Source organism: Vidua macroura, chromosome 33 (assembly GCF_024509145.1).
Source record: "Vidua macroura isolate BioBank_ID:100142 chromosome 33, ASM2450914v1, whole genome shotgun sequence".
NCBI lineage: Eukaryota > Metazoa > Chordata > Aves > Passeriformes > Viduidae > Vidua > Vidua macroura.
The window spans coordinates 220,673-238,515 of NC_071603.1; positions in this window are offsets into that span (position 1 = coordinate 220,673).

The following is a 17,843-nucleotide window of genomic DNA, read 5'->3' on the forward strand; positions in this document are numbered from 1 at the left end:
AGATGTGTCGCAGACCCAAGCTGCCCCGTCCTCAAACCTGTGCTGCCCTGACAGTCCCAAGGGAACCCTACAAACTGACATCAGGAACCTGGGCTGGCCACTTTTCTTTCCCAAGGAAAAAGGCTGATCTTTGCCTCCAGGGGCCTGTGGCCCTGAGTGGCCGGACACCTCCAAAAATCCAAACGATCGAAGATGTGTCGCAGACCCAAGCTGCCCCGTCCTCAAACCTGTGCTGCCCTGACAGTCCCAAGGGAACCCTACAAACTGACATCAGGAACCTGGGCTGGCCACTTTTCTTTCCCAAGGAAAAAGGCTGATCTTTGCCTCCAGGGGCCTCTGGCCCTGAAGTGGCCGGACACCTCTAAAAATCCAAACGATCGAAGATGTGTTGCAGACACAAGCTGCCCCCACCTCAAACCTGTGCTGCCCTGACAGTCCCAAGGGAACCCTACAAACTGACATCAGGAACCTGGGCTGGCCACTTTTCTTTCCCAGGGAAAAAGGCTGATCTTTGCCTCCAGGGGCCTGTGGCCCTGAGTGGCCGGACACCTCCAAAAATCCAAACGATCGAAGATGTGTCGCAGACCCAAGCTGCCCCTTCCTCAAACCTGTGCTGCCCTGACAGTCCCAAGAGAACCCTACAAACTGACATCAGGAACCTGGGCTGGCCACTTTTCTTTCCCAGGGAAAAGGACCGGTCTGTGTCTCCAGGGGCCTGTAGCACTGAAGTGGCCAGACACCTCCAAAAATCCAAACGATCGAAGATGTGTCGCAGACCCAAGCTGCCCCCAGCTCAAACCTGTGCTGCCCTGACAGTCCCAAGGGAACCCTACAAACTGACATCAGGAGCCTGGGCTGGCCACTTTTCTTTCCCAAGGAAAAAGGCTGATCTTTGCCTCCAGGGGCCTGTGGACCTGAGTGGCCGGACACCTCCAAAAATCCAAACGATCGAAGATATGTTGCAGACCCAAGCTGCCCCCACCTCAAACCTGTGCTGCCCTGACAGTCCCAAGGGAACCCTACAAACTGACATCAGGAACCTGGGCTGGCCACTTTTCTTTCCCAAGGAAAAAGGCTGATCTTTGCCTCCAGGGGACTGTGGCCCTGAGTGGCCAGACACCTCCAAAAATCCAAACGATCGACGATGTGTCGCAGACCCAAGCTGCCCCCACCTCAAACCTGTGCTGCCCTGACAGTCCCAAGGGAACCCTACAAACTGACATCAGGAACCTGGGCTGGCCACTTTTCTTTCAAAGGGAAAAGGACCGGTCTGTGTCTCCAGGGGCCTGTGGCCCTGAAGTGGCCAGACACCTCCAAAAATCCAAACGATCGAAGATGTGTCGCAGACCCAAGCTGCCCCCACCTCAAACCTGTGCTGCCCTGACAGTCCCAAGGGAACCCTACAAACTGACATCAGGAACCTGGGCTGGCCACTTTTCTTTCCCAGGGAAATGGGCCGCTCTTTATCTCCAGGGGCCTGTGGCCCTGAGTGGCCGGCCGCCTCCAAAAATCCAAACGATCGAGGATGTGTCGCAGACCCAAGCTGCCCCCACCTCAAACCTGTGCTGCCCTGACAGTCCCAAGGGAGCCCTGCAAACTGACAGCAGGAACCTGGGCTGCTGAATGTTCTTTCACAAGGTTTATATCTCTCGTTTGTGACCAGGGTCCGGCACTCCCCCTGGGGCGTCAGGCCCTGGGCGTCCTTTTCCCTCCTCCATTTCGAAACCGTGCATGATTTTTCCGAGACCCCATCTGCCACCCCCAAATACTCAGGGGATTTTTTTTTCCTGAATGCCTCTTGGGAACTGACTGTAGAAAACTTGGTGCTTGATTTTTTCTCTGCTGGATTTCTCCTTGAGAAAGCTGCCAGCATGTAGCCCTTACCACCACCACTTCGATGGGCCCAGAAATCACAACCTTCAGACCATCAGCATGGGACCCTGCCCACTGCCCCTCCAGTGGCACGTTTCCAAAGCATTGCACTACATTCCAGTAATACTCTGCATTTCCAGCGGGCAGCCTGTCTGACCCTCATCCTGACCCTAAAAATGCACTAAGGAATTCTAAAACAGCCTTTAGGAAGGTGTAACAATACCCTAAAAGACACCAGACAAGTCCTAAAAAGCCTTCCAAAATCCCCTAAATATTCCTAACAGTCCTGCAAAAACACTCAAGGAAACCTGCTCAGCCTCCAAACCCTTCCTGTTGCTCTCTAGCCCACAGATGTCATCCCTACCTTTCTCCAGGGGGTCCTGTTGTCCTCTGAGGGTTCTGTCGTTGTCCTGGTGTGACGGTCACTGCCTTGTCCTAGAGGGAGCGTTCCGGTGTGCTCTCGCTGTTAGGGTTGCTGTGTGGTGCTGCTGCTGGCAGGGCTGAAAAGGGAAAAGGCTCTTGTTAGGGGGGCTGCTTAGGCTGAGGTTAGGGCTGGGGGGAGAGGTGGTGCTCCTGTACCCTAACTTGCCTCCTAAGCTGTACCCTGTAGCCCTGATCTCCACTGCACTGTCCAGCCCTCAAGCCCTCGCCCTTTACCCCTCAACCTCTCCCTCTGCCCCCCAGCCCTCAGGCTCTGTGTGTCACCCTCGAGACCCCCTTTGCCCCTCAAGCCCCCTCTCAGCTGCCCCTCAGCTCCTGTGCGTCACCCTTAACCCCTCTCCTTTGCCCCTCAGCCCCCAGCTTCTCCGCGTCACGCTCCAGCTGCCCCTGCCCCCCTCAGCATCTCTCTGTCACCCACTGTCCCCTCTCCCTGTGCCTCCCTCAGCTCCCAGCCTCTGTCACCCTCAAGCCCCCACAGTGCCCCTCAGCCTCTATGTGCTGTGCCATGAAAAAACATAAAATTTCCCTAAAAACCCCTCATCTTCAAAATGTTCTAAAAGCCCCACAAAAACATAAAAATAGCCTCAGAATACCCTTAAAATACAAGAAAAATACCCTACTTTTAAAAAAACCCTAAAACACACCTAAATATCCCTAAAAAACCTTTAAGAAATCCCTCAATATTCCTAAAAGAGCTCTAAAAATACCCCAAAAATACTTAAAATGCCCTGATAAGACCCTAAGAAAACCTAAAAGTTCCCTCAAAAGACCTAAAAATACCCTAGTCCTAAGAGTCCTCCACATACCCTCAATAGTCCTAAAAAAGCCCTAAAATTTTTAAATAGTCCTAAAAAAGCCCCAAGAACACCCAACCCCCCCCCCAAATATTCTAATTAGCAGTGAGAAAGCCCTTAAAATACCCTAAAAAAATCTTTTAAAAGCCCTGAAAAAGGTCTAAAAGTATCCTAAATAGTCACAGAAAATTCCTAAAACGCTCCTGTGAAAAAAAACCCTAAAATATCTTTTAAAAGCCCTAAAAAAACCCTAAAGAAGTGCTCAGTCCCCAACCTTCACCAGTCACTCTCTAGCCAGCAAACATCATCCCTACCTTTTCATTAGGGTCACTGCCTGCAGCTGCTGGGAGGGTTCTGGGGCTGTCCCAGCATTAGGGTCACTGCCTGCAGCTGCTGTTGAGGAACACTGGTGTTCTAGGGGTGTGTTTAGGGTGAGCTTAGGGTTGGGGTGAGGGCTGCTGCTGTACCCTAACCCTTCCTGGTACCCCGTGCCCTGTCCTTTGTACCCCTAACCCTCAGGGTCAGCTCTCCACCTGTCAAGTCCCCCCCTTTTTGCCCCTCAGCCCGCAATGTCTGTGTGTCACCCCAAGCCCCCCGACACTGTCCTGTGGCCCCCTAACCTCCACCGTGCACTTTCCACCCTTGTAGGGGTGGTTTTAAGGGTGAGATTAAGGGTGCTGTGAGGGCTGGTTCACCTGTCACCCTCAGGCACCCCCCCACTTTGTCCCTCAGGACAGCCCCTGCCTCTCAGCCTCCTTGTGTCACCCTCAGGTTCCCACCGCAGCCTCTCAGCGTCTCTCTGCCACCCTGGAGCCCCCCTTTTTGACTCCTAAAGACCCCTTCTGCCTCTCAGCTGCCCCCATGTTCTGTGTCACCCTCCAGCCCCCTCCCCTCAGCCCCAGCTGCCTTTGTGACACCGCGCGGCCCACAGACGCCGTCCCTGCCTGTTTTCTTTGGGTGTTGTCCTGCTGCGAGGGCCGCACTATCCCCACGAGTCCGGGCTCCCATGTCCTGCTGCAGGGAGTCACAACTGGGCGGTGGAAGGAGGGAGGGATGGGGCAGGGGCGGAATGGGGAGGGGTGAAGGGTGGAGAGAGACTGGGGATGGGATGGGCTGGAAGTACATGTAGGGTGAGGGGTGGAGACGGGGACAGAGCAGAACAGGGCAGGGGGGAAGAGGGACATTTGGAGGGGGCAGTCCACATATCCCAGACCAAAGCTGCAGCAAAATACAATTTTAGTGGACAGGGCAAAGCCAAACACCACCTGCAAACTGACATCAGGAACCAGGGCTGGCCACTTTTCTTTCCCAAGGAAAAGGGCATGTCAGGGCCACAGACCCCTGGAAGCAAAGATCAGCCTTTTTCCCTGGGAAAGAAAAGTGGCCAGCCCAGGTTCCTGATGTCAGTTTGTAGGGTTCCCTTGGGACTGTCAGGGCAGCACAGGTTTGAGGTGGGGGCAGCTTGGGTCTGCCACACATCTTCGATCGTTTGGATTTTTGGAGGTGTCCGGCCACTCAGGGCCACAGGCCCCTGGAGGCAAAGATCAGCCTTTTTCCTTGGGAAAGAAATGTGGCCAGCCCAGGTTCTTAATGTCAGTTTGTAGGGTTCCCTTGGGACTGTCAGGGCAGCACAGGTTTGAGGTGGGGGCAGCTTGGGTCTGCGACACATCCTCAATCGTTCGGAATTTTTGGACGTAGCCAGCCACTGAGAGCTACAGGCCCAAGGAAAAAAAGATCAGCTTTTTTCCTTTGGAAAGAAAAGTGGCCACCCCAGCTTCTTAATATCAGTTTGTAGGGTTCCCTTGGGACTGTCAGGGCAGCACAGGTTTGCGGTGGGGGCAGCTTGGGTCTGCGACACATCTTCGATCGTCTGGATTTTTGGAGGTGTCCAGCCACTCAGGGCCACAGGCCCCTGGAGGCAAAGATCAGCCTTTTTCCTTGGGAAAGAAAAGTGACCAGCCCAGGTTCCTGATGCCAGTTTGTAGGGCTCCCTTGGGACTGTCAGGGCAGCACAGGTTTGAGGTGGGGGCAGCTTGAGTCTGTGACACATCTTCGATCGTTTGGATTTTTGGAGGTGTCTGGCCACTCAGGGCCACAGGCCCCTGGAGACAAAGACCGGTCCTTTTCCCTGGGAAAGAAAAGTGGCCAGCCCAGGTTCTTAATGTCAGTTTGTAGGGTTCCCTTGGGACTGTCAGGGCAGCACAGGTTTGAGGTGGGGGCAGCTTGGGTCTGCGACACATCCTCGATCGTTCGGATTTTGGGACGCAGCCCGCCACTGAGGGCCTAAGCCTAAACCCTAAACCCAAACCCTCACCCCTAACCCTACAAGATGGTGGCACCCCTGTGGTCACATGATGGGGAGTAAAATGGCAGCACCTGTGTGGTCATGTGGCAGGGAGCAAGATGGTTGCGCCCATAGGGTCACGTGATCGGGAGCAAGGTGGCGGTGTCTACATGGTGGGGGTGATGTGGGTAGTGGGTATTGTAATGTGCCAGGTGGAGCACTAATTAGGGGTTGTATAGGTATATATAAAAAAGAAGAAAAACTATATGTCCGGTGCAGCAGTAGAAAGTTTCAGGCTCCCGGGGAGTAAATTCTTTTTTTTTTTAATAATTATTTAAAGTTTGTTTTTTATTTTACTCCCAGGGAGCCTGAAAGTTTCTACTGCTGCTTTTTGAAAGCTAGAAAGGGAAACAAAGTTAGAAATGAAAAGATGGAAAGAAAGAAAAAGACAGACTTAAGAGAGGACTTAAGAGAGGACTTAAGAGAGGACTTAAGAGAGCACTTAAGAGAGGACTTAAGAGAGCACTTAAGAGAGCACTTAAGAGAGCACTTAAGAGAGGACTTAAGAGAGGACTTAAGAGAGGACTTAAGAGAGCACTTAAGAGAGCACTTAAGAGAGCACTTAAGAGAGCACTTAAGAGAGCACTTAAGAGAGCACTTAAGAGAGCACTTAAGAGAGGACTTAAGAGAGGACTTAAGAGAGGACTTAAGAGAGCACTTAAGAGAGGACTTAAGAGAGGACTTAAGAGAGCACTTAAGAGAGGACTTAAGAGAGCACTTAAGAGAGCACTTAAGAGAGCACTTAAGAGAGGACGTAAGAGACGACTTAAGAGAGGACTTAAGAGACGAAAAGAAATAGGAAAAGAATTGCAAAGAGTAAAAAAATGAGAAGGGTTACAGTGAAAAAGAAAGAGGGTGAGAGTGAAAAAGAGGACAAAAGAATAGAGAAAAAAAAAAGAGAAGCTGGAGAGAAAAAGAAATAAAGAGTAAAAGCATCAACTACAGAGAAAAATAAATAGTTAGAAATAGTGAAACAGAGAAACAGAAGAAAAGACATACAGGGAAATAGAGAAGCAGAGAGAGAGAGAGTTAGAAACAGTGAGAAACAGAAACAAAGTTAGGGACAGACAGAAATGACGTGTCAGAAAGAAAACTAAGAGAAGAAGCAAAGGAAGAAATGCAGTGGGGAAGAAAAAAATAACTAAACCACACCAAAAAAACACAGGAGCCAAAGGGGGAGGGGGAGGGAGCGGGGGGCATCATTATTAGGGTTGATTCAACTTCATTGAATATTTTTTTTTATTTACACGACAGCAAAACACATGGAAATTATGTATACAAATGGGAACCCTACAAACTGACATCAGGAGCCTGGGCTGGCCACTTTTCTTTCCCAGGGAAAAGGACTGGTCTGTATCTCCAGGGGCCTGTGGCCCTAAGTGGCCGGACACCTCCAAAAATCCAAACGATCGAAGATGTGTCGCAGACCCAAGCTGCCCCCACCGCAAACCTGTGCTGCCCTGACAGTCCCAAGGGAACCCTACAAACTGACATCAGGAACCTGGGCTGGCCACTTTTCTTTCCCAAGGAAAATGGCTGATCTTTGCCTCCAGGGGCCTGTGGCCCTGAGTGGCCGGACACCTCCAAAAATCCAAACGATCGAAGATGTGTCGCAGACCCAAGCTGCCCCCACCTCAAACCTGTGCTGCCCTGACAGTCCCAAGGGAACCCTACAAACTGACATCAGGAACCTGGGCTGGCCACTTTTCTTTCCCAGGGAAAAGGACCAGTCTTTGTCTCCAGGGGCCTGTGGCCCTGAAGTGGCCGGACACCTCCAAAAATCCAAACGATCGAAGATGTGTCGCAGACCCAAGCTGCCCCCACCTCAAACCTGTGCTGCCCTGACAGTCCCAAGGGAACCCTACAAACTGACATCAGGAACCTGGGCTGGCCACTTTTCTTTCCCAAGGAAAAAGGACCGGTCTTTGTCTCCAGGGGCCTGTGACATTGAGTGGCCCGACACCTCCAAAAATCCAAACGATCGAAGATGTGTCGCAGACCCAAGCTGCCCCCACCTCAAACCTGTGCTGCCCTGACAGTCCCAAGGGACCCCTACAAACTGACATCAGGAACCTGGGCTGGCCACTTTTCTTTCCCAGGGAAAAGGACCGGTCTTTGTCTCCAGGGGCCTGTGGCCCTGAAGTGGCCAGACACCTCCAAAGATCCAAACGATTGAAGATGTGTCGCAGACCCAAGCTGCCCCCACCTCAAACCTGTGCTGCCCTGACAGTCCCAAGGGAACCCTACAAAGTGACATCAGGAACCTGGGCTGGCCACTTTTCTTTCCCAGGGAAAAGGACCGGTCTGTGTCTCCAGGGGCCTGTGGCCCTGAAGTGGCCGGACACCTCCAAAAATCCAAACGATCGAAGATGTGTCGCAGACCCAAGCTGCCCCCACCTCAAACCTGTGCTGCCCTGACAGTCCCAAGGGAACCCTACAAACTGACATCAGGAACCTGGGCTGGCCACTTTTCTTTCCCAAGGAAAAAGGCTGATCTTTGCCTCCAGGGGCCTGTGGCCCTGAGTGGCCGGACACCTCCAAAAATCCAAACGATCGAAGATATGTCGCAGACCCAAGCTGCCCCCACCTCAAACCTGTGCTGCCCTGACAGTCCCAAGGGAACCCTACAAACTGACATCAGGAACCTGGGCTGGCCACTTTTCTTTCAAAGGGAAAAGGACCGGTCTGTGTCTCCAGGGACCTGTGGCCCTGAAGTGGCCGGACACCTCCAAAAATCCAAACGATCGAAGATGTGTGGCAGACCCAAGCTGCCCCCACCTCAAACCTGTGCTGCCCTGACAGTCCCAAGGGAACCCTACAAACTGACATCAGGAGCCTGGGCTGGCCACTTTTCTTTCCCAAGGAAAAAGGCTGATCTTTGCCTCCAGGGGCCTGTGGACCTGAGTGGCCGGACACCTCCAAAAATCCAAACGATCGAAGATATGTTGCAGACCCAAGCTGCCCCCACCTCAAACCTGTGCTGCCCTGACAGTCCCAAGGGAACCCTACAAACTGACATCAGGAACCTGGGCTGGCCACTTTTCTTTCCCAAGGAAAAAGGCTGATCTTTGCCTCCAGGGGCCTGTGGCCCTGAGTGGCCGGACACCTCCAAAAATCCAAACGATCGAAGATGTGTCGCAGACCCAAGCTGCCCCGTCCTCAAACCTGTGCTGCCCTGACAGTCCCAAGGGAACCCTACAAACTGACATCAGGAACCTGGGCTGGCCACTTTTCTTTCCCAAGGAAAAAGGACCGGTCTGTGTCTCCAGGGGCCTGTGACATTGAGTGGCCCGACACCTCCAAAAATCCAAACGATCGAAGATGTGTCGCAGACCCAAGCTGCCCCCACCTCAAACCTGTGCTGCCCTGACAGTCCCAAGGGAACCCTACAAACTGACATCAGGAACCTGGGCTGGCCACTTTTCTTTCCCAAGGAAAAAGGACCGGTCTGTGTCTCCAGGGGCCTGTGGCCCTGAACTGGCCGGACACCTCCAAAAATCCAAACGATCGAAGATGTGTCGCAGACCCAAGCTGCCCCCACCTCAAACCCGTGCTGCCCTGACAGTCCCAAGGGAACCCTACAAACTGACATCAGGAACCTGGGCTGGCCACTTTTCTTTCCCAGGGAAAAGGACTGGTCTTTGTCTCCAGGGGCCTGTGGCCCTGAAGTGGCCAGACACCTCCAAAAATCCAAACGATCGAAGATGTGTCGCAGACCCAAGCTGCCCCCACCTCAAACCTGTGCTGCCCTGACAGTCCCAAGGGAACCCTACAAACTGACATCAGGAACCTGGGCTGGCCACTTTTCTTTCCCAAGGAAAAAGACCGGTCTTTGTCTCCAGGGGCCTGTGGCCCTGAGTGGCCGGACACCTCCAAAAATCCAAACGATCGAGGATGTGTCGCAGACCCAAGCTGCCCCCACCTCAAACCTGTGCTGCCCTGACAGTCCCAAGGGAACCCTACAAACTGACATCAGGAACCTGGGCTGGCCACTTTTCTTTCCCAAGGAAAAAGGCTGATCTTTGCCTCCAGGGGCCTGTGGCCCTGAAGTGGCCGGACACCTCCAAAAATCCAAACGATCGAAGATGTGTCGCAGACCCAAGCTGCCCCCAGCTCAAAGCTGTGCTGCCCTGACAGTCCCAAGGGAACCCTACAAACTGACATCAGGAACCTGGGCTGGCCACTTTTCTTTCCCAAGGAAAAAGGCTGATCTTTGCCTCCAGGGGCCTGTGGCCCTGAGTGGCCGGACACCTACAAAAATCCAAACGATCGAAGATGTGTCGCAGACCCAAGCTGCCCCCACCTCAAACCTGTGCTGCCCTGACAGTCCCAAGGGAACCCTACAAACTGACATCAGGAACCTGGGCTGGCCACTTTTCTTTCCCAAGGAAAAAGGCTGATCTTTGCCTCCAGGGGCCTGTGGCCCTGAGTGGCCGGACACCTCCAAAAATCCAAACGATCGAAGATATGTCGCAGACCCAAGCTGCCCCCACCTCAAACCTGTGCTGCCCTGACAGTCCCAAGGGAACCCTACAAACTGACATCAGGAACCTGGGCTGGCCACTTTTCTTTCAAAGGGAAAAGGACCGGTCTGTGTCTCCAGGGACCTGTGGCCCTGAAGTGGCCGGACACCTCCAAAAATCCAAACGATCGAAGATGTGTGGCAGACCCAAGCTGCCCCCACCTCAAACCTGTGCTGCCCTGACAGTCCCAAGGGAACCCTACAAACTGACATCAGGAGCCTGGGCTGGCCACTTTTCTTTCCCAAGGAAAAAGGCTGATCTTTGCCTCCAGGGGCCTGTGGACCTGAGTGGCCGGACACCTCCAAAAATCCAAACGATCGAAGATATGTTGCAGACCCAAGCTGCCCCCACCTCAAACCTGTGCTGCCCTGACAGTCCCAAGGGAACCCTACAAACTGACATCAGGAACCTGGGCTGGCCACTTTTCTTTCCCAAGGAAAAAGGCTGATCTTTGCCTCCAGGGGCCTGTGGCCCTGAGTGGCCGGACACCTCCAAAAATCCAAACGATCGAAGATGTGTCGCAGACCCAAGCTGCCCCGTCCTCAAACCTGTGCTGCCCTGACAGTCCCAAGGGAACCCTACAAACTGACATCAGGAACCTGGGCTGGCCACTTTTCTTTCCCAGGAAAAAGGACCGGTCTGTGTCTCCAGGGGTCTGTGGCCCTGAAGTGGCCGGACACCTCCAAAAATCCAAACGATCGAAGATGTGTCGCAGACCCAAGCTGCCCCCACCTCAAACCTGTGCTGCCCTGACAGTCCCAAGGGAACCCTACAAACTGACATCAGGAACCTGGGCTGGCCACTTTTCTTTCCCAGGGAAAAGCACCGGTCTGTGTCTCCAGGGGCCTGTGGCCCTGAAGTGGCCGGACACCTCCAAAAATCCAAACGATCGAAGATGTGTCGCAGACCCAAGCTGCCCCCAGCTCAAACCTGTGCTGCCCTGACAGTCCCAAGGGAACCCTACAAACTGATATCAGGAACCTGGGCTGGCCATTTTTCTTTCCCAAGGAAAAAGGACCGGTCTGTGTCTCCAGGGGCCTGTGGCCCTGAAGTGGCCGGACACCTCCAAAAATCCAAACGATCGAAGATGTGTCGCAGACCCAAGCTGCCCCCACCTCAAACCTGTGCTGCCCTGACAGTCCCAAGGGAACCCTACAAACTGACATCAGGAACCTGGGCTGGCCACTTTTCTTTCCCAAGGAAAAAGGACCGGTCTGTGTCTCCAGGGGCCTGTGGCCCTGAACTGGCCGGACACCTCCAAAAATCCAAACGATCGAAGATGTGTCGCAGACCCAAGCTGCCCCCACCTCAAACCCGTGCTGCCCTGACAGTCCCAAGGGAACCCTACAAACTGACATCAGGAACCTGGGCTGGCCACTTTTCTTTCCCAAGGAAAAAGGCTGATCTTTGCCTCCAGGGGACTGTGGCCCTGAGTGGCCGGACACCTCCAAAAATCCAAACGATCGAAGATGTGTCGCAGACCCAAGCTGCCCCCACCTCAAACCTGTGCTGCCCTGACAGTCCCAAGGGAACCCTACAAACTGACATCAGGAACCTGGGCTGGCCACTTTTCTTTCCCAAGGAAAAAGGCTGATCTTTGCCTCCAGGGGACTGTGGCCCTGAGTGGCCAGACACCTCCAAAAATCCAAACGATCGAAGATGTGTCGCAGACCCAAGCTGCCCCCACCTCAAACCTGTGCTGCCCTGACAGCCCCAAGGGAACCCTACAAACTGACATCAGGAACCTGGGCTGGCCACTTTTCTTTCCCAAGGAAAAAGGACCGGTCTGTATCTCCAGGGGCCTGTGGCCCTGAGTGGCCGGACACCTCCAAAAATCCAAACGATCGAAGATGTGTCGCAGACCCAAGCTGCCCCCACCTCAAACCCGGGCTGCCCTGACAGTCCCAAGGGAACCCTACAAACTGACATCAGGAGCCTGGGCTGGCCACTTTTCTTTCCCAGGGAAAAGGACCGGTCTGTGTCTCCAGGGGCCTGTGGCCCTGAAGTGGCCGGACACCTCTAAAAATCCAAACGATCGACGATGTGTCGCAGACCCAAGCTGCCCCCACCTCAAACCTGTGCTGCCCTGACAGTCCCAAGGGAACCCTACAAACTGACATCAGGAACCTGGGCTGGCCACTTTTCTTTCCCAGGGAAAAGCACCGGTCTGTGTCTCCAGGGGCCTGTGGCCCTGAAGTGGCCGGACACCTCCAAAAATCCAAACGATCGAAGATGTGTCGCAGACTCGAGCTGCCCCCACCTCAAACCTGTGCTGCCCTGACAGTCCCAAGGGAACCCTACAAACTGACATCAGGAACCTGGGTTGGCCACTTTTCTTTCCCAAGGAAAAAGGCTGATTTTTGCCTCCAGGGCAATGTGGCCCTGAGTGGCCAGACACCTCCAAAAATCCAAACGATCGAAGATGTGTCGCAGACTCGAGCTGCCCCCACCTCAAACCTGTGCTGCCCTGACAGTCCCAAGGGAACCCTACAAACTGACATCAGGAACCTGGGTTGGCCACTTTTCTTTCCCAAGGAAAAAGGCTGATTTTTGCCTCCAGGGCAATGTGGCCCTGAGTGGCCAGACACCTCCAAAAATCCAAACGATCGAGGATGTGTCGCAGACCCAAGCTGCCCCCACCTCAAACCTGTGCTGCCCTGACAGTCCCAAGGGAACCCTACAAACTGACATCAGGAACCTGGGCTGGCCACTTTTCTTTCCCAGGGAAAAGGACCGGTCTGTGTCTCCAGGGGCCTGTGGCCCTGAAGTTGTCGGACACCTCCAAAAATCCAAACGGTCGAAGATGTGTTGCAGACCAAAGCTGCCCCCACCTCAAACCTGTGCTGCCCTGACAGTCCCAAGGGAACCCTACAAACTCACATCAGGAACCTGGGCTGGCCACTTTTCTTTCCCAAGGAAAAAGGCTGATCTTTGCCTCCAGGGGACTGTGGCCCTGAGTGGCCGGACACCTCCAAAAATCCAAACGATCGAAGATGTGTCGCAGACCCAACCTGCCCCCACCTCAAACCTGTGCTGCCCTGACAGTCCCAAGGGAACCCTACAAACTGACATCAGGAGCCTGGGCTGGCCACTTTTCTTTCCCAGGGAAAAGCACCGGTCTGTGTCTCCAGGGGCCTGTGGCCCTGAAGTGGCCGGACACCTCCAAAAATCCAAACGATCGAAGATGTGTGGCAGACCCAAGCTGCCCCCACCTCAAACCTGTGCTGCCCTGACAGTCCCAAGGGAACCCTACAAACTGACATCAGGAACCTGGGCTGGCCACTTTTCTTTCCCAACGAAAAAGGCTGATCTTTGCCTCCAGGGGCCTGTGGCCCTGAGTGGCCAGACACCTCCAAAAATCCAAACGATCGAAGATGTGTCGCAGACCCAAGCTGCCCCCACCTCAAACCTGTGCTGCCCTGACAGTCCCAAGGGAACCCTACAAACTGACATCAGGAACCTGGGCTGGCCTCTTTTCTTTCCCAGGGAAAAGGACCGGTCTGTGTCTCCAGGGGCCTGTGGCCCTGAAGTGGCCGTACACCTCTAAAAATCCAAACGATCGAAGATGTGTCGCAGACCCAAGCTGCCCCCACCTCAAACCTGTGCTGCCCTGACAGTCCCAAGGGAACCCTACAAACTGACATCAGGAACCTGGGCTGGCCACTTTTCTTTCCCAGGGAAAAGGACCGGTCTGTGTCTCCAGGGGCCTGTGGCCCTGAAGTGGCCGGACACCTCCAAAAATCCAAACGATCGAAGATGTGTCGCAGACCCAAGCTGCCCCCACCTCAAACCTGTGCTGCCCTGACAGTCCCAAGGGAACCCTACAAACTGACATCAGGAACCTGGGCTGGCCACTTTTCTTTCCCAGGGAAAAGGACCGGTCTGTGTCTCCAGGGGCCTGTGGCCCTGAAGTGGCCGGACACCTCCAAAAATCCAAACGATCGAAGATGTGTCGCAGACCCAAGCTGCCCCCACCTCAAACCTGTGCTGCCCTGACAGTCCCAAGGGAACCCTACAAACTGACATCAGGAACCTGGGCTGGCCACTTTTCTTTCCCAAGGAAAAAGGCTGATCTTTGCCTCCAGGGGCCTGTGGCCCTGAAGTGGCCGGACACCTCCAAAAATCCAAACGATCGAAGATGTGTCGCAGACCCAAGCTGCCCCCACCTCAAACCTGTGCTGCCCTGACAGTCCCAAGGGAACCCTACAAACTGACATCAGGAACCTGGGCTGGCCACTTTTCTTTCCCAAGGAAAAAAGGCTGATCTTTGCCTCCAGGGGACTGTGGCCCTGAGTGGCCAGACACCTCCAAAAATCCAAACGATCAAAGATGTGTCGCAGACTCAAGCTGCCCCCACCTCAAACCTGTGCTGTCCTGACAGTCCCAAGGGAACCCTACAAACTGACATCAGGAACCTGGGCTGGCCACTTTTCTTTCCCAGGGAAAAGGACCGGTCTCTGTCTCCAGGGGCCTGTGGCCCTGAAGTGGCCAGACACCTCCAAAAATCCAAACGATCGAAGATGTGTCGCAGACCAAAGCTGCCCCCACCTCAAACCTGTGCTGCCCTGACAGTCCCAAGGGAACCCTACAAACTGACATCAGGAACCTGGGTTGGCCACTTTTCTTTCCCAAGGAAAAAGGCTGATCTTTGCCTCCAGGGGCCTGTGGCCCTGAAGTGGCCGGACACCTCCAAAAATCCAAACGATCGAAGATGTGTCGCAGACCCAAGCTGCCCCCACCTCAAACCTGTGCTGCCCTGACAGTCCCAAGGGAACCCTACAAACTGACATCAGGAACCTGGGCTGGCCTCTTTTCTTTCCCAGGGAAAAGGACCGGTCTGTGTCTCCAGGGGCCTGTGGCCCTGAAGTGGCCGGACACCTCTAAAAATCCAAACGACCGAAGATGTGTCGCAGACCCAAGCTGCCCCCACCTCAAACCTGTGCTGCCCTGACAGTCCCAAGGGAACCCTACAAACTGACATCAGGAACCTGGGCTGGCCACTTTTCTTTCAAAGGGAAAAGGACCGGTCTGTGTCTCCAGGGGCCGGTGGCCCTGAAGTGGCCGGACACCTCCAAAAATCCAAACGATCGAAGATGTGTCGCAGACCCAAGCTGCCCCCACCTCAAACCTGTGCTGCCCTGACAGTCCCAAGGGAACCCTACAAACTGACATCAGGAACCTGGGCTGGCCACTTTTCTTTCCCAAGGAAAAAGGACCGGTCTGTGTCTCCAGGGGCCTGTGGCCCTGAAGTGGCCGGACACCTCCAAAAATCCAAACCATCGAAGATGTGTGGCAGACCCAAGGTGCCCCCACCTCAAACCTGTGCTGCCCTGACAGTCCCAAGGGAACCCTACAAACTGACATCAGGAACCTGGGCTGGCCACTTTTCTTTCCCAGGGAAAAGGACCGGTCTGTGTCTCCAGGGGCCTGTGGCCCTGAGTGGCCGGACACCTCCAAAAATCCAAACGATCGAAGATGTGTCACAGACCCAAGCTGCCCCCACCTCAAACCTGTGCTGCCCTGACAGTCCCAAGGGAACCCTACAAACTGACATCAGGAACCTGGGCTGGCCATTTTTCTTTGCCAGGAAAAAGGACCGGTCTGTGTCTCCAGGGGTCTGTGGCCCTGAAGTGGCCGGACACCTCCAATAATCCAAACGATGGAAGATGTGTTGAAGACCCAAGCTGCCCCCACCTCAAACCTGTGCTGCCCTGACAGTCCCAAGGGAACCCTACAAACTGACATCAGGAACCTGGGCTGGCCACTTTTCTTTCCCAGGGAAAAGGACCGGTCTGTGTCTCCAGGGGCCTGTGGCCCTGAAGTGGCCGGACACCTCCAAAAATCCAAACGATCGAAGATGTGTCGCAGACCCAAGCTGCCCCCACCTCAAACCTGTGCTGCCCTGACAGTCCCAAGGGAACCCTACAAACTGACATCAGGAACCTGGGCTGGCCACTTTTCTTTCCCAGGGAAAAGGACCGGTCTGTGTCTCCAGGGGCCTGTGGCCCTGAAGTGGCCGGACACCTCCAAAAATCCAAACGATCGAAGATGTGTCGCAGACCCAAGCTGCCCCCACCTCAAACCTGTGCTGCCCTGACAGTCCCAAGGGAACCCTACAAACTGACATCAGGAACCTGGGCTGGCCACTTTTCTTTCCCAGGGAAAAGGACCGGTCTGTGTCTCCAGGGGCCTGTGGCCCTGAAGTGGCCGGACACCTCCAAAAATCCAAACTATCGAAGATGTGTCGCAGACCCAAGCTGCCCCCACCTCAAACCTGTGCTGCCCTGACAGTCCCAAGGGAACCCTACAAAGTGACATCAGGAACCTGGGCTGGCCACTTTTCTTTCCCAAGGAAAAAGGCTGATCTTTGCCTCCAGGGGCCTGTGGCCCTGAAGTGGCCGGACACCTCCAAAAATCCAAACGATCGAAGATGTGTCGCAGACCCAAGCTGCCCCCACCGCAAACCTGTGCTGCCCTGACAGTCCCAAGGGAACCCTACAAACTGACATCAGGAACCTGGGCTGGCCACTTTTCTTTCCCAAGGAAAAAGGCTGATCTTTGCCTCCAGGGGCCTGTGGCCCTGAGTGGCCGGACACCTCCAAAAATCCAAACGATCGAGGATGTGTCGCAGACCCAAGCTGCCCCCAGCTCAAACCTGTGCTGCCCTGACAGTCCCAAGGGAACCCTACAAACTGACATCAGGAACCTGGGCTGGCCACTTTTCTTTCCCAGGGAAAAGGACCAGTCTTTGTTTCCAGGGGCCTGTGGCCCTGAGTGGCCGGACACCTCCAAAAATCCAAACGATCGAAGATGTGTCGCAGACCCAAGCTGCCCCCAGCTCAAACCTGTGCTGCCCTGACAGTCCCAAGGGAACCCTACAAACTGACATCAGGAACCTGGGCTGGCCACTTTTCTTTCCCAAGTAAAAAGGCTGATCTTTGCCTCCAGGGGCCTGTGGCCCTGAGTGGCTGGACACCTCCAAAAATCCAAATGATCGAAGATGTGTCGCAGACCCAAGCTGCCCCCACCTCAAACCTGTGCTGCCCTGAGAGTCCCAAGGGAACCCTACAAACTGACATCAGGAACCTGGGCTGGCCACTTTTCTTTCCCAAGGAAAAAGGCTGATCTTTGCCTCCAGGGGCCTGTGGCCCTGACTGGCCGGACACCTCCAAAAATCCAAACGATCGAAGATGTGTCGCAGACCCAAGCTGCCCCCACCTCAAACCTGTGCTGCCCTGACAGTCCCAAGGGAACCCTACAAACTGACATCAGGAATCTGGGCTGGCCACTTTTCTTTCCCAAGGAAAAAGGACCGGTCTGTGTCTCCAGGGGCCTGTGGCCCTGAAGTGGCCGGACACCTCCAAAAATCCAAACCATCGAAGATGTGTTGCAGACCAAAGCTGCCCCTTCCTCAAACCTGTGCTGCCCTGACAGTCCCAAGGGAACCCTACAAACTGACATCAGGAACCTGGGCTGGCCTCTTTTCTTTCCCAGGGAAAAGGACCGGTCTGTGTCTCCAGGGGCCTGTGGCCCTAAGTGGCCGGACACCTCCAAAAATCCAAATGATAGAAGATGTGTCGCAGACCCAAGCTGCCCCCACCTCAAACCTGTGCTGCCCTGACAGTCCCAAGGGAACCCTACAAACTGACATCAGGAACCTGGGCTGGCCACTTTTCTTTCCCAAAGAAAAAGGCTGATTTTTGCCTCCAGGGGCCTGTGGCCCTGAGTGGCCGGACACCTCCAAAAATCCAAACGATCGAAGATGTGTCCCAGACCCAGGCTGCCCCTTCCTCAAACCTGTGCTGCCCTGACAGTCCCAAGGGAACCCTACAAACTGACATCAGGAACCTGGGCTGGCCACTTTTCTTT